The 26,588-nt window shown below is 40.6% G+C and overlaps 1 protein-coding gene and 1 long non-coding RNA gene across 8 annotated transcripts in view; both read left to right on the forward strand.

The window, feature by feature from the left end:
- The window catches only part of HECA (hdc homolog, cell cycle regulator), a 67,640-nt gene that overhangs the window by 398 nt on the left and 40,654 nt on the right, over positions 1–26,588 (forward strand). The gene's annotated exons all lie outside the window — the stretch shown is intronic.
- The window catches only part of LOC135232439 (uncharacterized), a 33,904-nt gene continuing 7,316 nt past the window's right edge, over positions 1–26,588 (forward strand). Inside the window, exon 1 of the long non-coding RNA XR_010323033.1 lies at positions 1–26,486. This is a non-coding gene — a long non-coding RNA (uncharacterized LOC135232439). The remainder of the gene's footprint in view (positions 26,487–26,588) is intronic.

Below are 26,588 nucleotides of genomic sequence, written 5' to 3' on the forward strand. Positions count from 1 at the left end.
TGGCGGGGCGAGCGCCAACTTCCTCCCCGACGGGGACCGCGCGGTGGCGGGGCCCTGGGTGGCGCGGGCGGTGCGTGGACAATGCGAGAGTCAGGAAGTGCTCACCCCGCCCCTCCGCCCCGCGGTGGGTGCCCCTTCCCGGTCCCCACGCCTGGCCGCGGGGGTGGCTGTGCGGCCCCTGGGTCCGTGCCGGACACCGGCCGCGCGCCCCGGGCAGCCAGCGGCCAGACTTCGAGGACGACTGGGGTGCCTGGCTGAGACAGCGCTACCCTCCGGCCCGGGCCACGATGCCCGCGCTGGAAAAGCTCGGTGTGTGCCCCAGGCCAGGCCGAAGGAAAGACGGAAGGAAAGAGCTGCCCAACTTGAGAAAAATGATCCGATTGAAAACTTAGGCACCAGTTCCTTCGGCCCTGTGCTCCCCACCCACCCGCTTTAGCCCCGAGCAGAGGAAAGAGCCTTAATTCCCAGCAGATCCAGGCTTGCTAGGCTGACTGCCACAGGTGAAGAGGCCCTGAGACGTTTTTACTGCAGGGCGTGAGTGTGTGTGTGTGGGGGGTGCTCTTCAATTCTCTTGCTTGCTTGAGGAAGGAAGAGAATCTCAACTTAACTTCCGTTCCCAGCCGGGAGTTGAAAAAAATTCATCCTCTAAATAATTGTTTCACGTTTTAAGAAGGAAGCCTAATAATCTTAGGTAGTGCCTGAAGTCTTCTTTTGAGGGGCATTTAGGAAATAGCTAAGATGTGATGGGACTCAGTTCTTACTACTCAGACAAGATTTTAGTTCTAGTGTGCTGGCCAAACACTTTTTACTTATTTGGACAGTTCTTTGAATTCCTTTGGTCAGATAGGCTTTCGGGAGGGAACTGTAGGTATATTTTAATGAAGGGAGGTTAGGGTCCTTATGTCTCGCTTTGAACTTGTAGTTTTCAATTTAGGAAGCTGTTCTTTATGTAGATCAGTCACTTTTTTAAACAGGGTACCTGTTCTTAGAAGAATCCCACAGTGCTGTGAATACAGGAGACTGAAGTGTAGCTTGTTAGCAACAAGCGTAAACTCCATTGGCTGTATGTCTGCTGTATTGAAATGGCACTAGGAGGTTCACAGACTTACTCGTTTGTGAATTGTTTGATCATACAACTTTTGGCCAGACTATGCTCTCCATTTTTTTGTCTTTTTGTAGCTCTAAACTTCGTTTTGGTATTGATCTGGCAGAGGGGAAGCTGCCCAGACTCTAGGTAAGACAAATTGCTGGCTCAGCCATTTAAGCTTTGCCATCTGAAGCTCAGCTTCCTTATCTGTAAAATGGAAACAAAACAAAACCTGTGAAAGCCAGAACCTATGTGATGTGGAAACTTGTCAGAAAAGGAAAACTCAAATATTTTCCACTAAAAGAGAGTGATAGAAAAGTGGTAAAATTGCACCCTGCACCCTGGCAAAGGCAGAAAGTTTGTGAGACCTGGTAAAACAAGGCAGTCCTGCCGAGATCCACCTTTTACAAGTTTCACTCTAATCCGGGTCCCCCGATGCCCTTTCCCTATGTCCTCACCAGTCCCCTGTTTTAGTTATGTACGTAACAAGCTTAGGAAAGTTCCTCACTGTAGTAAGTGATCAGTAAATGATAGCCGTGGAAACCCTGATGGCTTAGTGGTTAAGAGCTTTGGCTGCTAACCAAAAGGTCAGCAGTTCGAATCCACCAGGCACTCTTTGGAAACTCTATGGGGCAGTTCTACTCCGTCCTGTAGGGTCGCTCTGAGTTGGAATCGACTCCACAGCAACAAGTTTGATTTGGTTTTGGTATCATTCATTTGGAAACCCTGGTGGCATAGTGGCTAAGGGCTATAGCTGCTAACCAAAAGGTTGACAGGTCAAATCCACCAAGCACTCCTTGGAAACCCTCTGGGGCAGCTCTCCTCTGTCCTACGGGGTCGCTGTGAGTTGGAATCTACTCGACGGCAGTGGGTATCATTCATTTATTCATTCAGAAACTATTAAGCACCTACAGTTTTTTTTTTAGTGTTATAGGTGCTGTGCTAAAGGGACGGTGGTAGTTTGGATAGAGACCATCCTGCTTCTCATGGAGTTTGTGTTCCCATTCTGGTGGTGGATCTGGTTTACCCTGCTATCTTCTGCCTGATTACGTGGAAGCTTTCCTTTTTTTTGTTGCTCCAAAAGATTAGATAACTTTAAGGCAGTGCGAGAAATTTTTTTCTTAGACTCGTGGTATCCCCAGTTTCATAAACGTTGAACTGGTGATGTTGTATCCCATTGTATTGGTTCCGATTCACAGCTACCCTGTAGGACTGAGTAGAACCACCCCATAAGGTTTTCTAGGCTGTAATCTTTGTGGGAACAGATTGCCAGGTCTTTCTCCTGAGGACCTAGTGGCTGGGAAGTGGTCATGGGGCCTGTAATTACTTTCTTCAGAAGTGGCAGACTCAGGGATAATTTAACGGTGAGCCCTGGTGGTGTAGTGCTTAAGAGCCACGGCTGCTAACCAAAAGGTCGGCAGTTCCAATCTACCAGGTGCTCCTTGGAAATCCTATGGGACAGTTCTATTCTGTCCTGTAGGGTCGCTATGAGTTGGAATCGACTCGACGGCAACGGGTTTGGTTTTGGTTTGGTTGGCAAAATTGATTAATCAGGAAATTACAAATGCTTTTTGTGTGTGTGTGTGTGTGCTGTTTGCGGCTGTGCTTTACAAAGTAGTGGCATGAGAAGTGGCATTCGTGAATTTTTAAAGGAAGAGTGGAAACTTGTCAGACTCAACTGAAACAACCCAATTATTTTTAAATTTTAAAATGGCATTAATTGGACTATTTTAGTATTTTAAAATGTATGTCAATTTTTTAGTTAACTGACATTAGAGTTTTAAAAAATAATCATGATATGTAAAATACGTGTGAAAGACTGTGACATTAGATTTTGTGATTACGAATATTAAGAATTAAAACAATTATTCGAAGGAAATAGTAAATCTACAATTATGTTAAAGCTTCAAATGGTTTGTTCTTGTTGTTGAAGTCAGTTTTTACCTCCATTTGCAAGCATACAAGCTTAATGTGTTAACTTAAAATTAATAGTTTTTTTTTGCAGTTGTTTAGAGTTTAAAGAATGGTTTTATGTTTTGTAGCTCTTGGGCAGCGTGGCCACTGGGGAAGGGTAATATTACTCTTAGTGGTTCAGTGTTTGTCAGGAGGTATAAATAACCACTTATTCTATAAAAGAAGATTGCTGGCTATGGCAAGCTTGGGGAAGCTGTGGTGTGGTTGTAGATGAAGAAGTTGTACATCTTGGGTAAGCTGAATTTTAATTATAAGAGTGTTGTACCCCTGATAAGAAATTTATTGGTCATACATTTTTAAGTACTATGTTATGTAGCTTCTTATAGGGATTGGAGTTGTCATAAAAGATGAGGAAGAATGAGGAAGCACTACTCCATGGTAAACATCTGCCTGCACATATTGTAGTATTTTGTTTGTAGGTGGACAAGATTTGCCAACCATTATTTTTAGGATCTAGTAATCATGCAGAAGTTTATAACTATGTAGTTTCACTATGAAATTCTGGTTCCATTAAGCCTCTGCTTTTTTGCTTCAGGCATAAGAATATCTGAAGCCTTAATTGTGGTATGTAGTTTCTGATAGGCCTGGATTCCAAGTATTTTTGTAAATTCCTGTTTTAGGAATGACCATTGTTCACCACTCCACTTATTCCTGACTGCAGGGAACCTGGGCTGCCTGTAGTTGTTGTGTGCCATTGAGTCGATTCTGACTCATAGTGACCCTATAGGACAGGGTAGAGCTGCCTCATAGGGTTTCCAAGGAGCAGCTGGTGGATTCGAACTGCTGACCTTTTGGTTAGCAGCCTGAGCTCTTAACCACTATGCCACCAGGGCGCCCTGGGTTGGGTTGCCTAGTTGGCCTTAATTCATTCAACACTTCTTTGTAGCAGATAGAGTTAGTTTATGTAGTGATTGTCTTTAGAGTCTGTAGTCAAATCCTGGCTCTCTAATTACTTGCCATAGGACCTTGGGCAAGCCATTTCACTTCTGAGCTTCAGTGTCTGCATGTGTAAAATGGAATTATATTCTATGTATCTGTCGATCTATCATCTATCTGTTTTCATTTATGTATCTAGTAAAATGTGCGGTAAGTGTTTTTGGTATCATTACTAGTGAGGGAGCAATGGAAGCAGGGTTGGGCAGAGGGAGTAGTTGAACTATGATGCAGTTAGAACAGAGACCTTAGCCGATTCTCCCAGTAGGGAGCTCTGGGGCTGGGATGGCACTTCTGAGTTATCTTACCTTGAGGCAAGAGGGCAGGGCCTTTATTCCCTGCACCCCCTCCACTGACTAATCATTTGGGCATGGCCTACCCCTAGGAAGAGGGTATGATCAGCAGTAGGCGGGAAGGGGGGCGTGGGGGGGTGTTCTCTTCAGCTGGAGAGCTGTTCTGGAGATGGACTCAGCCGAGAGCCTTTGGCGCTCAAGTAGTGAGGGAGGGATCTGGGCGGCACACCACAGTATCCACTACAGTGTTGTTAGTATCAGAGTCCTTTGGGTGCAGATCCTTGGTTATGTTTCTTATTCCCCTACTGTTACTGATTTCTTCACTTAGACCACCAGTACCATTCACATAAAGCACAAGTGTGGGATAAATATTTCTCACTAATGACTAAATTCTACAGCACTTAACAACAATGACTAAATAGACTTTGTGAACAATGCTGGGAGTTAACCACCATAACGTATAGCATTGTTTGGATGGGGAAATGTGTTCTTAATTCCATACATCTGTTTTGTAATAGATTTTTGGAACAGCTCCTGTTCTTATGAACAAGATGTGTATTTTGCTGCATACGTAGTCCGCCATACATACTTCTTTTATAACCTCAGGTTTGTAGTATGTTTTGAATAGTTTCACTTTTTAGATGTTTAATTTCTACTACATTTAAATTGCCTGTTCCATCAGAAGGAAAATGGAGAGTGGTTGCTGTTTATATTCTAATTATGGTAAATTTATTGAGAGTCTAAAGTAAGTAGAGCACCATTGTGACTTCGGAAGACATTTCTTTGCCTTATCTAGAAGTCAGTTGTGTCAAGTTTTTAAAAATATTTGCTACTTTTGAATGTTGTCTTTTGAAATCCTTCTTTGTAAGGGGGGTTAGAAGAAAACATTACCTCACCCATCACATTCTTCCTCTGCACTTCGTATATAAGAGTGAAGACCTGTGCTCTGCTAATGGTGTTTTGTGCACAGTCCTATTCTTTCTCTATTTCCTTACTTGTTAGAGGGCCTGTGCTTAAGTTCTAGAAACTAAACCTTCAGTGTCAGCTTTCCTACAAATGCAAGAAGATGTATCCTTCTACAGAGAACTGAAAACAGGAGATGAAATTGGGAAACCTCTTGCAGCTTGATTTTCCTCTCAGTTTACTCTAGGCTCCTGGATGTGAGCAGTTTAAACAAGTTTAAGGTATCAGAGTGTGTTCTTTGTCTTCTCGAGCCACCCCTTGAAATCTTTTGTTCAGCTCTTTTACTTCATCGGAAGAATGAAGATTGAACAGAAGATTTCAAAGGGCTGCTTGAGAAGACAAAGTAAAGTGTATGATGACATGTGCAAAGAGCTGGAGATAGAAAACCAAAAGAGAAGAACACACTCAGCATTTCTCAAACTGAAAGAACTGAAGAAAAAATTCAAGCCTAGAGTTGCAATAATGAAGGATCCTATGGGGAAAATATTAAATGACACAGGAAGCATCAAAAGAAGATGGAAGGAATACACAGAGTCACTATACCAAAAAGAATTGGTCGATGTTCAACCATTTCAAGAGGTAGCATATGATCAGGAACCGATGGTACTGAAAGAAGAAGTCTAAGTTGCTCTGAAGGCTTTGGTGAAGAACAAGTCTTCAGGGGTTGATGGAATACCCGTTGAGATATTTCAGCAAACGGATGCGTTGCTGGAAGTGCTTACTTGTCTATGCCAAGAAATTTGGATGACAGCTACCTGGCCAACCGACTGGAAGAGATCCATATTTATGTATATTTCCAAGAAAGGTGATCCAACCAAATGTGTAAATGGTTGAATAATATCATTAATATCACACACAAGTAAAATATTGCTGAAGATAATTCAAAAGCAGCTGCATCAGTATATCGACAGGGAACTGCCAGAAATTCAAGCCAGATTGAGATGAGGATGTGGAACCAGGGGTATTATTGCTGATGTCAGATGTATTCTGGCTAAAAGCAGAGAATACCAGAAAGGTGTTTACCTGTGTTTTATTGACTGTGCAAAGGCATTCAACTGTGGATCATAACAGATTATGGATAACATTGACAAGAATGGGAATTCCAGAGCACTTAATTGTGCTTATGAGATACCTGTACATGGATCAAGAGGCAGACGTTCGAATAGAACAAGGGGATACTGCATGGTTTAAAGTCAGAAAAAGTGTGAGTTAGGGTTGTATGTGTTCACCATGCCTATTCAATCTGTATGCTGAGCAAATAATTTGAGAAGCTGGACTCTGTGAAGAAGAACGGGGCATCAAGATTAGAGGAAGACTCATTAACAACCTGCATTATGCAGATGACACAAGCTTTCTGACTGAAAGGGAAGAGGACTTGAAGCACTTACTGATGAAGATAAAAGACCACGGCCTTCAGTATGGATTACACCTCAACATAAAACAAAAATCCTCACAACTGGACCAAGAAGCAACATCATGATAAACATAGAAAAGATTGAAGTTGTCAAGGATTTTATTTTACTTGGATCCACAATCAACACCCATGGAAGCAGCAATCAAGAAATCAAAAGACGCATTGCATTGAGCAAATCTGCTGCAAAAAACCTCTTTAAAGTGTTGAAAAGTGGTGGTGTCATCTTGAAGACTAAGGTGTACCTAACCCAAGTTGTGTTTTCAGTCACCTCATATGCATGCAAAAGCTTGACGATGAATGAGGAAGACTGCAGAAGAATTGACACCTTTAAATTGTGGTGTTGATGAAGAATATTGAATATACCAGGGACTGCTGAAAGAGCTAACACACCTGCCTTGAAAGAAATACAGCCAGAATGTTCCTTGGAAGCAAGGATGGCAAGACTACATCTTACATATTTTGGACATGTTATCAGAAGGGATCAGTCCCTGGAGAAGAACATCATACTTGGTAAAGTAGAGGGTAAGCGAAAAAGAGGAAGACCCTTATAAGATGGATTGACACAGTGGCTGCAACAATGGGCTCAAACATAACAACGATTGTGAGGATGGCACAGGACCGGGCAGTGTTTCTTTCTGTTGTACATACAAACTTAACAACAGGGTATCAGAAAGGAGACTTTAGAGGGAAAAAAATTTGTGCTTAATGGTTTTTATTACCAACTTTTTGGCATTTTTCAGGGATTTAGTTAATTTAAAATGTTTTGCTATTATTTTGCCAGTAATAAAATGGTTGTTGTAGAAAATCTAAAAAAAAAAAAAAAGATAAGCAAAGTTCTCTGATTTTGTACTCGGGCCCTTATAATCCCACCACTTAGAGATCCACCATGGTTAACATTTTTGATGTATATTCTCGCAGCTTTTTAAACATTTTTCTTATAGACTTTTTAAAGTATATAGTACAGTTTTTGCAAAAAGAGGATCATTTATATATTTTATAATCTCTTTTTCCCACTTATAATTTTAGCAGTGCAGTAAATATTCAGGTGTATCACCATTTTTAAGGCTTTTACAATAAGTCATCGAATGTCTGTACCTTGGGTAATTTGATCATTCCTCTATTGTTTGACCTTTCTAGTCCTTATACCTTCATATCTGGGCATTCAGCCAGTTACTTTTTTAGAATACATTCTTACTTTCGACTTGCTCAGCCAAAGGATATGTATATTTTTATGACTTTTAATACATACTGACAGATGGCCCCATAGAAAGGTCGTACCATTTTGACACCACTGTGGTCAGAGTGCCCTTTTTCCATAGCGTCACCAGTCCCTGGTTCTTATTGTTTTAAAGACATGCTGGAGAATTGGTGAGACCCTGAAATGTCTCAGCAACAGAAGTGTCCTGTTTGCATCAAGAACCTGGAGTAGGTACTGCCACACTTAGGAAGATTTTCTAAGGCTGGATTTATTCCTACTGGGAATTCTGTGGTCTTCAGTGGTTTGGTGGCTAAAAAGAATTGAATAAAATGTCTAATAATGGTGAATGATAGAGTTAGTGAAGATGACAACACAGGCCTTTGAAATTCTGTCTGTAACTGGACAGTGTTTGACACCGTTATTCTAATCTTATGAACAAGGCCTAGAGTTTTGAGGTTTCAGTCAAGAAGCATGGGGTTTGAACATACCTGGGTTTTAGTCTAGGCACCACAACTTACTAGCCTAGTGACTTCGGAGCCAGTTATTTAATCTTTCTCAGTCTCCATTTTCTAAATGCAACTCTGCAGTGTTATATGAAGATTAAGAAAAATAACATATGTGAAAGATCTTGGCACAGGGCCTGGCAGATATGAGCATTATCAGCGATAGCTTTCTAAGTTTTGTGGTTTGTTCAGTCTTATCCAGTTAAAAACTTGCTAAGCCATTATGCTATTGAGAAAGGGTACTGGGAGATAATAAGATAGTGGTAAAGGGCCTGTGATTATTAATGTAGAAAAAGACAGTGGTATCATACATGCTTTTAGGTAAGCACTGATTTGACTATAAATGATCTTCTGTTCTTCTCCCATCATTTCTCTCTCTGATCATAGTTTACCTGGAAAAAAAAATCAGATGGTTTAGCAAGAAAAAGAAAAAAGTGTGAAAATGGTCCTCCTTCCCACTTACTCCCTTCCTTCCCTCCCTTTACCTACCCTTTCATCCATCCATCCAACCATCCACCGATCCACCCATCCACACCCATCTACCCATCCACCCACCCATCCATCCATCCATCCATCTCCTATGTATTATCTGCTATTTGTCAGACATTGTGCTAGTTTCTAGGATTACAGAGACAAAAGACCTGGGCTCTAGGGGCTAATGATCAAGTTGGGAACCTTTATGGAAATACATACAAATAGGTTATTATGTGTACTATGCAAGCACAGCTATGAAATAAAAACCAGGGGGTCTCATAAGGGGTTAAAGTATGGGATTGGATTTGAAGATATGGAAAAGTGAAATGAGCATGTGAAGCTGGTGAGTGGCTGAGAGGACATGAGGAGCCCAGCATGTTCTTTGGGGATCAGCCAGGGCTTAATACTACTGAGAATTAAACAGAAGACCCTCCCCTGTCTTCAGGCAACAACTAGAGAGCTCACTGTTAGGTCATTTGTTCATTGCTTTGTTCATCTGTGTACTCATCCATTGGTTAAACATTTATTATGTGCCTACTGTCTTCTAGGACTGGAAGTATAGTGTTGAATTATACTCGGGGGCATCAGAATTCATACCCTTAAGGTCTCATAGTGAAGCTTGGAGAGAGGCATGTAAAACTGGGAGCCATGATAATGTATTGTAGCTGCTCAATGGAAAAAATGGTTTCTTGGAGGAGACGTTTGAGCTGAGTCTTACAGGAAGAGAAGCAGTTGGTTCTGAAAGCAAAGGATGTCCCAAGCAGAGGGAGATGAGAAAGGGCCCTGAGTTCTGGTTGCTGAAGGAGTTCGATGTGGCTGGGTGAGAGTGCAGTGACAGGAGGCGAGGGTGGTAAGGGAGTGGGGCCAGACAGCCAAGTCTCAGTGCTTTGTAGCCAGTGGAGAACCATTATTAGGGACATGGTCAACTTTATTTGCAAAAGGGGGTAATCATAGGTTGTTGATAATCTTGTAAAGTTATTAAATATTTTAACAGAATGGGTATCTTTTGACGTTTTTTCTTTTGATACAGTTAAGTCAGGGATCGGGAGTCCCTGGGTGGTGCATGGTTAAGTGCTTGACTACTAGCTGAAAGGTTGGTGGTTTGAACCCACCCAGAGGTGCCTCAGATGATCTGCTCCTGAAAGGTCAAACCAAAAAAAACCAAACCTGTTGCTGTTGAGTGGATTCCGACTCATAGTCCCAGCCGTTGAAAACCCTATGGAGCAGCTCTGCTCTGCACACATGGGGTTGCCATGAGTCAGAATCGACTCGATGGCAACTGGCAACAAGAAGTCAGGGATCAGAGGTTGAACCTGCTGCTGGCCCTTGATTGTGAGTTTCCAGTTAAAGCCGTGGGTGCACTGCAGGATGCTAATGTCACAGCACCCACCCGAGGATGCCTGTGGAAGGCCTGTCTTAATTGTGGGTCCCAGTATCCCCATGCTTTCCCAGCCCTGGTAGCTTAGCTAATTGAGGTTAGCTTCTGAGAACTAAATGCCAAGGGAAGGGGTTGAGGCCATCTGAGCAGAAAGGGTTTTTTTCTGGAGTCAGGGGGTGCTAACCCTATGCTTTATTTTTCATGCCTGGGTAGAAAGTGTATAGACTGCCAGGTTGGACTAATCATCTTGGTTTGCCATTTTATTTTTATCATTGTTTAATCAGTTTTAAAACAATAAACTCTGGTGAGGAGGGATGTCATTGTTTTATACAAAATGTCTGGATGTGTGTGTAATTGTGTATGTTTCAGAAAGCTCCCAATTCTCAATGGTTGTTTAAATAGTAACTGGCTTTGTTTAATCAACAGGATGTTTTAACTTGATTGTACTTGAGAGAGGAGCCCTGGTGGTGCAGTGGTTAAAACACTTGGCCGCTAATTGAAAGGGTGGCAGTTCAAAACCACCAGTTGCTCCGTGCGAGAAAGGTGAGGCAGTCAGTTCTGCCCCATCCCACAGGGTGGCCATGAGTCGGAATCAACTCGACGGCAGTGGGTTTGGTTTTGGTACTTGAGAGGTTTTTTATAAACTGGAAAAAGTGAATAGTGTTTCTAATACTTAAAAAATCATGCTTTCTGATTGATCAGAAATAAAAAGGGAAAACAAATTGTCTCTGGTAAATTGCATTCATGAGGCTAATATTTGAAAACAGTTTAAAAGTTAAAAGCAAGAAAGATATTAACAAGTTTAAAGAAAAGTGAGGAAAGAGGAAGACTTCAAGAAAAAGTGTTAAATGTTAATCATATAGTTGCTTAGACTGCAGTTAATAAGAAAGTTACCATGGTTCTCATATCTACTTATAATACAGTGTATCTTGTAGATTTAAATATACTGCAGCTCAAATCATATCACCCCAAAAAGAGCAATTACAGATATAGCCAGATAGCAAAAGATGGCCCAGATATCATAATTCAGAATACTGTTTGTATCAGTTTGTTGGAAATTTATTAGAAATAGACTGCCTTAAGGTATATGCCTTTATAAAACTGATAAAGAGGGTAGATTTAGGCGAATATTAGCAGGGTATCACATTGCTCATAAAAGTTAGGGAAATGTTCCCCAAATTTAAAATGCATACTTTTCCCTAGGGGTAAACATAAGTTTGATGACTCTTTAGATCATGTCCTTTCAAGTTATAAAACATCCCAGGAGAGCCTTTCAACACTAATTCTAAAACAATCGCAAGCTCTGTTTTAGGTTTCTGAATGTGCACTCCTGAACATGACCATTTCAGTATAATATTTAGTGGAACCATGTTCTAACACAACTTCTTATTAAAGAGGCACACTCCTTGCTATGCCCCAAACAGTCCAGTATCTGGGCGGAAATGGAAGCTGGGGGGAATGTGTAGAGTCAGTTCTCGCTATTTTTGATTGGCGGCAGATGCAGTCTGTAGTAGTCTGGTGGGCAGAGCTTGGGGTGGTTGGTGATGGGTGTTAATAAGTAGGCATGAGAGCCCAGAGCAGTGCCTTCGGAAGCCACGGAGCGAGCCTGGTATTGACAAACAGCAGAAATGTGTGTCTCTAACACAGGAGGCATGCCGCTCAAAGAATTCTTCCAACTGGTTTCCAGCTCCTCAGATCTTTTCTTACACTGCAACGTTTACAGGTTGCAGGAACTTTGTTATTGTTGGTGTTGTGTGCAGTGGAGTTGATTCTTACTCGTAGCTCATAGCGACCCTATAGGACAGAGTAGAACTGCCCTATAATGTTTCCTAGGCTATAATCTTTGGGGAGCAGGTTGCCAGGTCTTTTTTCCAGCAGGGCAGCTGGTGAGTTCGAACTGCCGAACTCTGGGTTAGCAGCCAAGCGTGTAACCATTGTGTCACCAGGGCTCCTGCAGTAACTGTAACCCATTGCTGAGTTGATTCTGACTGATAGAGACTTTTTCAGACAGTAGAATTGCCCTACGGGGTCTCCAAGGCTGTAATCTTTATGGAAGCAGACTGACACATCTTTCTCCCATGGAGTGGCTGGTGGGTTCGAACTACCAGCCTTTCAGTTAGTAGCCGAGTGCTTAACTACAGTGCCACCAGGGCTCCTTTGCAGTGACTTTAGCCCTGTAATAATATGGTTCCACCAGGCTTAGGAGTGAAGATGGTGTGTTACAGTACAAAAGGATATCAGGTAAAATCCCTGAATGGTAGGTGTGCTGGGGCTGCAGAACCTACAGAACCCACAGAAAGGAGAAGTGTGCATTCCTGGCAATAGGGGCGAGGATGATAGTACAACTATCCATTATTATTTACTGGGAGCTGGGTAGGACACCAGCATTCCTTTAGTTAACATTGGAGGATGAGGACACCAAGCTTCAGAAACAGCCTCCTTCCCTTTTTTAGAAAAGGCATGTTTGGGCATAGGGAAATGTGCCCAACCCAGATGCCACAGTTGAATCCTCGTGACTAACACGTAAGCATGTGTGCAAATAATGAACAACTATATGAAGGCTTTTAAGTAGAGGACTTAAATTCAGTGTTAAAACTGCAAGGAAGCAATAAAAAAGCCAGTGGCTGTCGGGTTGATTCTAATGCATGACACCCCGTGTGTCAGAATAGAACTGTGCTCCATTGGGTTTTCAAGTGGCTGATTTTTTGGAAGTAGATTGCTAGGACTTTCTTCCGATGCATCTGAGTGGACTTGAACCATCAACCTTTTGGTTAGTAGCCAGCATGGAATAGGGCCTTTTAAATTATTTTTTAAAAAAGGCCGCATGTGTATCATTCTGGTACTCGACCTGAAATTAAATTTGTAAAACAAGAGAATAACACTTAACCAAGGAAGCACTTTACTTTCACACGTTGTGTATTTATGTTGATCTGATTCCTTTCATTAGGAGAGAAGGATTTCCTGGTCTTCGCATTTTGGAGATTGTGAACACTCAAAATGATACTTCCTATTCTTAATGGGTTAAAATAAATTAATAAATAAATGGGTTAGAGTTCATAAATAGGATATGACTATCCTCTGTAGGGTAAATTCCTAGAAGTGCGATCACTGGTCACAAGATAATGTGGTTTTGAAAGGCTTTGGATAAATATTGCCAAATGCTCTCTAGAGAGGCGTTCCTTGTTTATACCACTGACAGTGCCTGGAGTGCTCGTTTCTTCCCATTCCTCAACATGGATTTTGATAACCATTTTAATCTTTGCCAGTCAGAGAGATGAAAAATCACATCTTTTTGTTATACAGTGAAAATGGTGAGAGCCAGAGCTCAATGGGACTGTCTTGTTTGTCCGGGTTTTGCAAGTTTTCGGCTTCTGACAGAGTGCAGTCTTAAGACTTTTCTGATACTCTCTCCACTCCTACCTGGAAAGTCAGCAGTTTGAATCCACTAGTCGCTCCTTGGAAACCCTATGGGGCAATTCTACTCTGGCTGTGAGTTGGAATCAACTCGATGGAACAGGTTTTTTGTTTTGTTTTGTTTTACATTATTGGAAAATATTTGAGTTTTCCTTCTGTGACAGGTTTCTGCCTTACGTAGGTTCCAGCTTTCGTAGGTTTTACTGTATTTATAGGCAGTTCTAAAAAAAAAAAAAAAAAATTTTTTTTTTCCTCAGGTTACACATGTCCGACTTATGTATAACCCGTAATTACGAATCGTCATAAAGCCTATTACATTGTATACAATGGTTCGTAATAACAAACGGGCACTACTTTGTGATGTGCACCAAAACATTATTATTATTATTACTGTATTATGTTAAAGATATTTTAGGGCATCTGGAGGTGTTTCTTTAATGTCTTTTATGCATAGAAAGGTATACTGTATGCTATAATCTAAGACAAACATTTGACTGACGTTAAATATGAACCACACTTAGTTGTTCCAACTTGGGTACAAACTCAACTTAGGGGTAGATTTAAAAACGGAACTTGTTCTTAATCCAGTGACTGCTTTTATTTGCATTTCTTGTGTCATCAGTGAGAAAATATCTTATATGTGTACTGGTCCTTTGTATTTTTTTTTTCCTATTTGTGCCATTTGCCCATTTTAATAATTGGGTATCCATGTTCTTGTTACTGATTGGCACGAAGACTGTACATTCAGAAAACTTTTTGACATATATTTTCCCTAGTTTATCACGTGTCTTTCATCCTTGTTTAAGGTAGTTCTTGTTGGTTAGAAAGGCTACATTTTTGTATGATGACATAACACCCACATACAGCTAGAACCTCAAGAGAAAGGTGGGAGAGACTGGGGAGAGTTGTCTATGAAATTGCTTGTAGGAAAAGTGGTTTGGGCATGGGATAAGGCTGGTGACTTTGAGGTAATTTGGACACCAGCGTCCACTAATGCTGTTCACATTTGTCAGGTTCTCTTTACTTTGGTATTTAATTTGGGAGGCTGTTACACAGGTTTGGTTTCAGCTGCTGCTGCCCTCTCTTATCTCCTTCCTGACCTCTCGCTTCCCTGCCCACTACTCTTCAGTTGAGCCCCAGTGCCCAACACTTGTCACTTCTTGAACATTTCTAAAACCCCTGCAGTTTTTATTCCAGCTGTGTAGGACTTTGAAACATGTAAGATAAAGGTCCATTTTTTACTTGTTTATCTCCTCTTCTCAGGAACCAAGCTGCACACTGAGGCCTCTTAAGGCTAAATTGCCCATAGCTTGCTTGTGATAACAAACTTAAATGCTGAGTCATTTAAAAAAAAAAAAAAAAAAGTTTTCATTTCAGAAAGTTCATGTTTTTCTCATTCTGGCACTTGAAATTAAATTGTATGTCAATAAAAGGAGAACATAGTACTCAGTTGAACCAAGAATTTATTCACACCATGGATCATGCTGATTCAACCAGCTCTTTGCACCGTCTCCAATTCAGAAAGATTCCCAAACTCATTCTTGTTCTAAAGAGTATGAGGTTAGAGAGACAAGTCATAGCGTGAGAATTGGCTCTGCCATTTTTTTAGGGCCCTTGAACCTTTCTGAGCCTGAGTTTTCCGATCTGTAGAAAGTGAGGATAAAATGATACTGTTGGTGACGAATTCTTTGCATGCAAACTGTAGAGCTGTTTGAGAAGCAAGTAGCTGTGTCATGATTCGGAGTTTTTAGTGTTTTGTAGTTGTGGAGCTTCCTTCCATTCACTATTTGGGTTTTGGTTCTGAATCTCTGATGCGGTGGTGTGGCTGCCTCCCAGCTGGTGATGAATGTACACTCTGACTTGTTGGAAGAACCCAGGCAGACCTTGGCTTCCCACCAGGGAGTTTCCAGTAAATGCTAAACACCCAAAATCTGTATTTAGCTTCTTTGGAAGAGCCTTAGTTTCTCTGCAAATGTGCATCCAGGAGTTCCTGCTATATGGGTTTCCCCCCAGAGACTCTATAGTGGTGGCCTGCTGGCCTTGGGGCAAGCCCAGCAGCTCTTTGAGTGAGCCCTTTTGGAGTTGAGAGTGGATTCTACTTTTCTGACCCTGGTGGGGCAGGACTGATGGCTAAAGCTTTAGAGGAGGGTTCTTTAACCAGTGTGAGTTTAGGTAACTTGGGGGTTGTTTTGTGATCTGTGAATCATCCTTCCCCTAGGCTTTCCTGGATTCCTTGTTAACAGCCAGATTTCCACTTTGATTCTAACCATTTGTTTTAACAGAGCCAGTTTTTGGCCTGTTGCACTGCGTGGTTTACTTGTGTGTGCCTGCATTTGTAATTACGCTGCACATAATTTGCATCTTGATTCACTTCAGGCCTTTCTGCTTTCTGCTCTGTACTTACCTCTAGGGTTGTATGAAGTGGGAATTTAAGACAGCATTGGTGTCAAACCACTGGCGTGCTACTTTCATTTGTTTCTTTATCTCCACTTTACATTTTGCATTTTAAGTTAAGTTATAAAATTGTGACTTTACTGAACTATATTATGAATTTCATCAAAACAATTTCCACGGACATGTGATACTTGGCATGGTGATATGTGTATTGAATCCTTGTTTTTTTCTCCTGGGAGTCAGCTGATTAAAAACCATTCGTAAGCTTCAGAGATATTTGAAAATTTTGACTTTGGAATAAGTCGGTTTTACTCATAACTTATTTTTTAATGTTCCATGAGATAGGTGGTGTAAAGATGACTTGGAAGAACTTTTAATGAATTAATTTGAAATGTATTTCTTTTGATGAATTTGAATGTACTATTTAGAATTCATTTGAAATGCAGTAAAATGTTTATATATTTACATAATATTTTAGTATAATTATATTTAATATGACAAATTCTTTTATGACAAAAGAAGTTTCCAGATTTTTTTAAAAACTCTTTTACAAGTGACTTCTTTTTCCTCTGAGTTTTGGAGAGCGGTCACACTATAAAATTACATCTGTATTCCACAAAAGTTAGTAACTGGAAAAGGAATGAATGTCTAGTTATAATGACATCATTGGCTTAAAATATCAATGGGGTTTATAACTTTGACTTTCCTTAGCAGTGAGAAATTTCTCCTTTGAGAAATTTTTTGAGAGAGAAAATACTCTCTTGAAAACTACTTTCTTGAAAAGCAAGCTGAGTGTGCATGCGATAGGTGGTGAATACTGGGGCCAGGATGTAGTCATGACTGATTCTTGAGTCTAGGTTTCATTTTACTGAGGCATGTGTAAGACTTAGGCACACCCTCTCCTTTGACAAGCCTTTCCTTGTTGCAACAGATTCTGTAACTTGCTTGTTGGTTGCTGATGCAGCATTTCAGAAGTTGACTGTGCAGTGTGGCCCCCAGGTGAAAGCTTCGTCTTTTCTCCCCAGATCCCAGCAGAATGACTATCAGGGTGGGAGGCATCAGTACAAAGCAGTTTACCAGGTTTGTTTTGAAGGGATGGCAGGGGAAAGAAAGGGTGCGTTTTTCAGAGAATTTAGCAGGGCAGAAAATGCACGTGGGGAACAAAGGAGTATAAGGATTTTGTTTAGTTTAGGGGATGGATAGGGCAGAGAATGCATTTAACTGCATTGTACTGGGATTTTGTTTATTTAAATACAGTTCAGTCTTCAGAACATCTTGGGAGTTAATATGTTGACCCAATCCATTGACCCAAGGCTAGCGGAGTTTGCTTCTCAATGTCAATGCTTTGTCTGCTGCCTAATCCAATAGTCTCCACACCGATAGTAGGGTGTTTCTCTACGTTTTCTTTCCAAGGAAATTGCTTCATTCTCATTGAATGACAAGAAGTGGCCTTTTGCTCATGCTTTTTTTTTTTTTTTCAGTTTAGCAGTTGTGCAGGTTTACTTCATTGTCTGTAGCTGTTTGCCTTTGTTTTTAAAGAGTGCAAAGATTTGGAATCAGGAAACCTTTGTAATTGAGTTTAAGAACTTGCTTTTTGCTTCTTTAACTAGGTTTACTTCATACATAATTTGTAAATCTAAGGATTAATCTGAATAATGAACATTTTGAGTAAGACACTGCCTTAGTTATTTAGTGCTAATATAACAGGTGGGTGGCTTTAACAAACAAATTTACTTTCTCACAGTTTAGGAGGCTTGAAGTCCAAATTCAGGGTGCTGGCTTAAGGGGAAGGCTTTCTCTCTTTTGGCTCTGGAGAGAGGTCCTTGTCTCTTCAACTTCTGCTTCTTGGTTCCTTGGAGATCTCCATGTGTCTTGGCATTTGTCTTACCCCATCAATCCTCTGCTTGCTTGTTTAATCTCTTTTATATTGCAAAAGAGATTGTCTCAAGGTACACCCTCCACTAATCCTGCCTTGGAGCCCTGGTGGCTCAGTGGTTAAGAGCTTGGTTGCTGCCCTCCTTGGAAGCCTTCCTTGGAAACCCTATGGGGCAGCTCTACTCTGTCTTATAGGGTCGCTATGAGTCAGAATCAACTCAACACCAGCAGGTTTTGGTTAATCCTGCCTCTTTTTTTTTTTTTTTTAAGAGTGGGGCTGCTACCTAATAGGTCAGCAGTCTGAATCTACCAGCCACTCCTTGGAAACCCTGTGGGGCAGTCCTACTCTGCTATAGGGTCGCTATGAGTCTGAATCACCTCCATGGCAACAAGTTTGGTTTGTGTTTTTGGAATCCTGCTTCATTAATATCACAAAGACAACCCATTCCCAAATGGGATTATAACCACAGGTTTAAGGTTTACAACACATATTTTTTGAGGACACAATTCAATCCATAACAGACAATATTCTAAATTAGAAAAAGAAAAAGCAAAACCAAACCCATTGCCATCAAGTTGATTTAGACTCATGGCAACCTCACGTGTTAGAAAGAAGAGCTGCACTATGGGGTTTTCTTGGTTGTAATCATTACAGAAGCAGATTGCCAGGCCTTTCTTCTGCAGTGTCACTAAATAGGTTCTAACTGCCAACCTTTAGGTTAGTAGACAAGTGCAAACTCTTCGTGCCACCCAGTAACCACATTCTAAAGTATAGAACTGCTTATTGTGGTCTAGTCTACAAACCTAGTGGTCCTTGCCTCTTCTTATAGGCCGGCTCTGCTCTCTATTGATCTGTGTGCAGCACTGTTGGGACTGGAAAAGGGAAGGCCCCTTGCTGCCTGAGTGACATTGGGCAGATCACTAGAGAAGCCTCAGTGTACTCAGGAAGTGTTTGTAGAATCTGAACCAAGGAATTGTCCTATTTCAGTTCCATGGAACTTTGGTATTTTAAAGAGAAACATTGAGAAAAAACTATGAAATCGTTATTTTCATCCTTATATCCAGCCTAACCAAGCATATTTTTGGTCTTTGTCATTTTGGGTCTTGACATGGCCATTGTTAGTCAAGGAGAATATGAAATTCCTACTTTATAGTCATTATTGATGTGGCCTTCTTACTGATACCAGAGTGTCTGAACCAGAATGGAAATAAATAGGTAAAATAGAAGCCTACAGCTTTCCACTTAGTTTGAACTTGAGGCTAGGTAAGCTTGTAGATTTTAACTGAAAATAAGAACAGAGTGGGTCTTGGAGAATAACTTGAATATACTGAGAGAATGTTAAAAATCCAAGTTGTTAAATATAGTTGAAGAACTTTTTTTTTTTTTTTTGGTATGTGGAGCATCCGTGTTTATTTGGATAGAGTGGTTTGCCTGTGTAAAAGCCTTGTGTTTAAACCCTACTCTAAGCATAAAAACATGTTTAACTGAATGTAATTGCCATGTACTCAATTTGCTGTCCATTTTGGAACAGTCTCATAACACTAAAATAACATAAGAGGGTTTAAATTAAATCAGAGGTTAAGACAGATATGCTTAAATGCCTTATTGTAGCCTCTGTAATGATTAAAACAGGTTGACAAAATATTTTTGTAAGTATTAGCTTCCCTTTACATACGGGGTTTAGTAGTCTATTTTCATTTTTAGTAGAGAAAAGGTCTCAAACATATTTGAGAAAGTTTTTATTAAAAGCCTTTTAGTTTTTGTTTTTTAAAAGAAAATTCACCAGTTAATCAAGAAATGATTCTTAAATGCATAGTGAACTTGAGATCTGGGGCATCAGTGGTCTGCAGTTCGCCTCCTAAATGGTCTTATTGTGTCCACTCAGCTCCTTTCAATCTGATTTTCCAGCCACAGGGAGAGGTCAAGGTTAAGGCAGAGGCTCTGCATGTGGGCCTGGTGGATGATCAAGTGGGAAGGTCATGCTGGGGCCTGATTGTGGAGTGCCTTGAACATATGCTAAGGACTTTAGTCTGTGAGTTTCTGAATCTGTTTGTGACATGATCATAGTATAGTTTTCAGAAGGCTGATATGAAGGTGATGTTCAAACTTTTGCCTGTGTATCCCCATCTTAGTCATCTAGAGCCGCTACAACAGAAATACTGCAAGTGGATGGCTTTAACTAAGAGAAGTTTATTTCTTCACAGTAAAGTAGGCTAAAAGTCCAAATTCAGGGCATCTGCTCCAGGGGAAGGCTTTCTCTGTCGGTTTTCTTATCACTCTTCCCCCAGACTAGGAGATTCTCTGTGCAGGAACCCTGGGTCCAAAGGACACACTCTGCTCCCAGCACTGCTTTCTTGGTGGTATGAGGTCCCTCACTCTCTGCTTACTTCCCTTTAGTTTTATATTTTCTAAGATAAAAGGTGGTGCAGGCCACACCCCAGGGAAACTCCCTTTACATTGGATAGGGATGTGACCTTAGTAAGGGTGTTACAATCCCATCCTAATCCTCTTTCCCATAAAGTAACAATCACAAAATGGAGGACAACCACACAATACTGGGAATCATGGCCCGGCCAACTTAATGCACACATTTTTGGGGGAACATAATTCAATCCATGACAATCTCCTAAAAGAATTTGAAAAAACAATCCTGCTTGCACATTTTATATTTGTCGTACACAGTTTTTAAGGTTGAAATAGATGCAGTCTAGTTTCTAGCTTAATTGTAAGCGTTGTTCCTTTACGTGTATTCAGAGTTCAAATATCATAGGGATTTGATAGCCATTTATTATACATTTTCAAAATGAAATAGATGTTTTACACATTTTCCAATGTTTTATGTTGTAGTTGTTGTTGTTGAGAATATACACAGCAGAACATACACCAGTTCAACAATTTCTACACATATAATTCAGTGACATCGATTGCATTCTTCAAATTGTACAACCATTCTCACTTCTCTTTCCCACATTGCTCCTCTCCATTAACAGAAACTCGCTGCCACCTAAGTTTCATATCTGAACTTTAAAGTTGCTGTTGTCAGTTTGCTCCCATATAGATAATTCTTAAAAGAGCACAGTGCTCAAGGCAGACATTCTCTACTACTTAAGGTAAACTATTTTTTTTTTTTCACTGTGCTTTAGATGAAGGTTTACAGAGCAAATTAGTTTCTCGTTAAACAATACACATATGGTTTTGTGACATTGGTTGCCAGCCTCATGACATGTCAACATTCTCCACTTCTCGACCTTGGGTTCCTTATTATCAACTTTCCTGTCCCCTCCTACCTTGTCTTCTTGCCCCTGGCCTGGTGTGCCCATTTAGTCTCGTCTTGTTTTATGGGCCTCTTTAATCTTTTGACTGAAGGGCGAACCTTAGGAGTGACTTCAGTACTGAGTTAAAAGGCTGTTTGGGGGCCACACTCTTGGAGTTTCTCCAGTCTCTGTCAGACTAGTAGGCCTAGTCTTTTTTGTGAGTTAGAATTTTTTTCTACATTTTTCTCCAGTTTTGTCCAGAACCCTCTATTGTGATCCTTGTCAGAGCAGTTGGCGGTGGTAGCTGGGCACCATCTAATTGTGCTGGACTCAGTCTGGAGGCAGTGGTAGTTGTGGCCTATTAGTCCTATGCTAAAATATTGTTTGGCTTCAAGACAACTTCAGGGAATATTTTTGGTTGAAGGCTTAAAGATAATCTCAGGGCAGTAGTTTCAGGGGTTATCCAGCCTCTGTGGCTCCAAAAAATCTGGTTTCCATGAGAATTTGAAATTCTGTTCTGAATTTCCTTTTTTTTGATCAGGATTCTTATATAGAATATTAGATCAAAATGTTCAGAAATGAAGCCAGGCACTATCCAGTTCTTCTGGACTCATGGCAAAGAAGGTAGTTGTTTATGTTCATGGAGGCAATTAGCCACACATTCCATTTCTTCCTCCTTTTCCTGACTCTTCTTCTTCCTCTGTTGCTCCAGGTGAATGGAAACCAATTGTTGTACCATGGGTGACCACTTGTAAGCTTTTAAGACCCCAGGCACTGTGCAATGAACTAAGAGACAGAAACAGAAGCACTAAACATGTTACTAATCCAGTTAACTGGGATGTCCCACGACCACAACCCTAAACCCTCCAAACCCAGAAACTGAATCCCATGAGGTATTTGGTTGTACAAGAGCCAGGGTACTTGTTCTTTTTTTTTTTTTGTAAGTGTATCTGTCTCACACAATTTTTGCCTATTCAACTTTTGACAGGTGTACAACTTATGGACAGCAGTCACATTAATCGGCTGTGCAACCCTTCTCTTAATGCGACTTTTCTATCAGCGTAAACTTTTTTCTTTTTTTGCATTTCATTCTTACCCAGAATTTGATCCTAAGACAGTGTATTGTCCTGCTTGAAAGACTTTTTTTTTAATTGAAAAAATTTTTTTTATTGTACTTTAGATGAAGGCTTACAGAACAAGTTTCTCATTAAATAATTAGTACACATACTGTTTAATGACATTGGTTAACAACCCCAGGACATGTCAACACTCTCCCTTCTCAACCTTGAGTTCCCTGTTACCAGCTTTCATGTCCCCTCCCGACTTCTCTTCCTTGCCCCTGGCCTGGTGTGCCTGTTTAGTCTCATTTTGTTTTTGGGCCTGTCCAGTCTTTGGCTGAAGGGTGACTTCGTTACTGAGCTGAAAGGGTGTCCAGTGACCATACTATCAGGGTTTCTCTAGTCTATGTCAGGCCGGCAAGTCTGGTCTTGAACTACTTGTTGATCATTCTATCATATATATATATATATATTTTATAACAAAATCTGTACATAAACTTAAGTTTTTGTTAAGAGGCACTTCTGGAATGGCAGAATAAGGACCTCTAGAAATCTGCTTCTCCATAAAAGTAATGAGCACACAGACAAAAATGATCAAAACCAACTTTTTAGAATTCTGGATATCCTGGGAGTGTTTACTCAAGAAAAATGGCTGAATTTCAGTAAGAACAGCAGGCTTCGTGATGTTTTAATTTGTTCTATTCTCACCCCTTCTCCGTATCTCCATGGTAGCATTGAAAACCAGCAGCATAGCAGTCACTGGAAAGGGAAGAACATATTTATCACTGCCCCAAAAGCCCCAACTCCAGAGAATTGTCACTATTTGACCTGTCCAGAAGCTCCTCGGAAAACCTTCATTCATAGGGTTTGTCTTTATTTGACCTGATGCAGAAGGTTGCCCATTGCAAAAAGTCCTATTCCTAGGGTGTTTTTCAAAAACAGCTAGTGACAATTGTTTGACATTATAGCTGCCTGAGGCAATGATAACCAGTTGGGACAAATGAGGTAGGCCAAAAAACTTAAAAAAGAAAACACTGGAAATGAGATGTCCACAGGGGGCTTTGAAAAGCTTTAACATATTACTGGGGCTGTAGAAGACTGTGTGGAGCCCTGGTGGTGCAGTGGTTAAGAGCTCGGCTGTTAACCAAAAGATTGGCACTTTGAATCCACTAGCCACTCTTTGGAAACCCTATGGGTCAGTTCTACTCTGTCTTGTAGGGTTGGTATGAGTCGGAATTGACTCAGTGATAACGGGTTTGGTTTTGGAAGACCATGTGCATGGACAGGGCCTTGCATACGCCCAGAGAAGACCTGGAACGCTCTAATTCTCACTGTGGCTGACATGAGGCTCTGCATAAGCAGAAAGTGAAGGCTAAAGTAAGGTTGTTAACTACCATAGTGCATTGAAGGTGTGCTCTGGTGTACACACATAGAGCTCCTTGGCAAAGGGTGAGAGACTCACTCTTTTAAGGCATTTAAAGAAATATGTCTGGTTATTAGCTGACCACTAAGCTAACTGAGCAGAGACTTCAGTGGCTGCCCACAACAAAAAATACAGACTTTACAGAATTAATTGGAAAATCATGAAACAAACCAAAAGCAATAACAAGAAACAGCAACAACAGAAAATTCTTTGGTGGGAAGTGAATCTGTTTTTCAGAGTTACCACACTATATTATTTAAAATGTCCAGCTTCCAACAAAAAATTATAAGTCATACAAAGAAATAGAGAAGTATGGCCCATACACAAAAAAAATGCAGTCAATGGAGACTGTCCTTGAAAAGCCCAGATGTTGAATTTATTAGACAAGACCTTTAAATCAGCCATTATAAATATGTTCAAAGAACTAAAGGAAATCATATCCAGTAAATTAAAGAGAGGAGCAGAATTTGTGGTAGGCATCTTGAGTTTTGGTGAGGGTGAAGGGTGGTAATCCCATAGGCATTGGAAGTGTAATTCTGGATTGAGCTTGTGGTAGAGATTTTCTAGTCTTCACATAGGAAGGAGTATAGCAATTGCAGAAAACTCTGGGGTGAAAGAATACAGAGAGAATAGAGCCAAAAATGTTATTTTCTTTTGAAAGAATATTCCACTTTTCCAAAAGAGACATTTAAAACCATTTAAATAAAACCTGGGACAGTCTTTAAAAATCCATTTGGGCCTTTTAAAGGCTATTTAGAAAGAACAATGAGAGCCATGTTTATTTTACTGTAGCAATATATTTACTGTTCTTTAGAAGAAAATTGATTTCCTAGTGAGACATAACATCCTTAAAACACAGGGATATAAGTTACAATTCAGAATAAGTTTTATCTAGATGCTAAGTCAGCCATTGGCTGTGTAAACAATAAGTTTACTTTAAATAATCACTAATTTTGTATATTATGTCTGCTATACCAGATAAATATAAGGTCCATATTATATCAAATATTTTTAATTAACAATTTATTGTAATTAGATAATTAGGATCCCTCAAGTATTCCTTGTAAAGTTTGTTTTGTTTTCTGAAACCACACTAAGAGTTTTGTAAAGTGACATTTACAATATGAGAAGTGACTAAAATAATGTTCCTGTGTTCCTAACCCACATATAATCCATTGTGGTGGAGGGAGCTTGGGGGAGAATCCCTGCCTCACCTCCAGGCCTTTGCACGTACCATGCCTCCTGCGTCCCCTTCACTTGGTGCACTCCTATTTTTCCTGCTACCTGCTCTGGGAAGCCTTCCCTGGCTTTTTTAAATCTGAGCTAAGCACAGCTTCTATGTGTGCCTCTAACAACTAACCAATGAAAACAGCAAATGTAGTGACTACACTCAAGGGCCAAGGAATGCCACCAATGGCTTAAAATTGTAAACACCCACTATGGAGTCCTTCAACAGGAATTCCAGCTCTGTGAATGACAGGGGAGCACAGTGGACAGGAAACAGGCTTTGGAGTTAAAAGACAGTTTTCAGTTTTGGCTCTGTCACTTTCTGGTTTGTGATCTTGGGCAAATCACTTCATGTTTCTAAGCTCCCGCTTTCTTACTTTACAAGTAGGAATAATAACACCTGTGTCATAGGTGAGGCCTAAATGATAGGATGTGTTTTCAGATGCTTAGTGCCATATCAGGCAAGTAGTGTCTGATAAATGTCTACCAGGCACTCCTGGGAAACCATATGAGGCAGTTCTACTCTGTCCTATAAGGTCGCTATGAGTTGGAATCGATTCGATGGCAGAGGGTTTGGTTCACTTAAGTGAAAGTTTACAGATCAAGTTAGTCACTCATACAGAAAGTTATACCCACCTTGCTATGTACTCCTAGCTGCTCTCTCCCTAATGAGACAGCACATTCCACATCTCTACCCTGTATTCCCGTGTCCACTCAACCAGCTCCTGTTCCCCCCTTCCTTCCCATTTCGCCTCCAGGCAGGAGTTGCCCACATAGTCTCATGTGTCTACATGAGCCAAGAAGCTCACTCCTCATCAGTGTCATTATCTGTCTTATAGTCCAGTCCAATCCCTGTCTGAAGAGTTGGCTTCGGGAATGGTTCCAGTCTTGGCCTAACAAAGAGTCTGGGGACCATGACCTCCAGGGTCCCTCTAGCCTTTTTTTTTTTTTTTTAGAATTATAGCTGTTTTATCTGTACAGTTAGTTGTCTCTTTCCCTCAGTGGACAATGGGTTCCACCAGGGCAGGAGACCACCATCTCTCTGTTACTCACCTTTTGCATTCTCTACACTAAACTCAGCACTGGGCACATAATAGGTGTTCAGAAACATCGGTTGAATCGACGATTGATTGATTGGCAGTTGGTCGTAATTGGCTTATTTTCAGAGACCTATATATTTTCTTTCTTATGCAGTAAGTGTTTAACCCTAAGGCGAACTCTGGGGCCTTTACTGTATTTCTTAGAACAGAGCCCTTATCAAATGATAGCTATAAAAATAAATCATACATCTGCCCAAAATGATTGGTTATTAGTCACCTCGAAATTTGAAAGCTCTTTCTGCTAAGAAAACTGACTTATTCAGAGACTGGAACACTTTGAAATGGTTTTCTATATGAAGTTTATCTTTATGGCTTCAGTTTTTAAAGTATTTTTGGAATATAACTATAATACTTTTGGCAGGTGTTGATACACAGTCAAGTACCCAGATTATCCTATATTTGAGTTCTTAATTGTATTGATTTCAGAGGGATTTTGTGTGTCAGACCTAGTAAATTGGTGTTGTCCACTTATCATCCCATGCTGATAAAAAAAAATTTGGCCTCAGATCTACAATATTTCCAGGTAACTAACTTTTATCGTTTTTATTATCATTTGTTATGATGGAAGAAATTCAGGGTTGTTGTGTCCTGTATTGATGCTTCCTGATTCATTCTAGAAGCAGAA

This window comes from Loxodonta africana, chromosome 1, assembly GCF_030014295.1.
Source record: "Loxodonta africana isolate mLoxAfr1 chromosome 1, mLoxAfr1.hap2, whole genome shotgun sequence".
In the NCBI taxonomy this organism is placed as follows: Eukaryota; Metazoa; Chordata; class Mammalia; order Proboscidea; family Elephantidae; genus Loxodonta; species Loxodonta africana.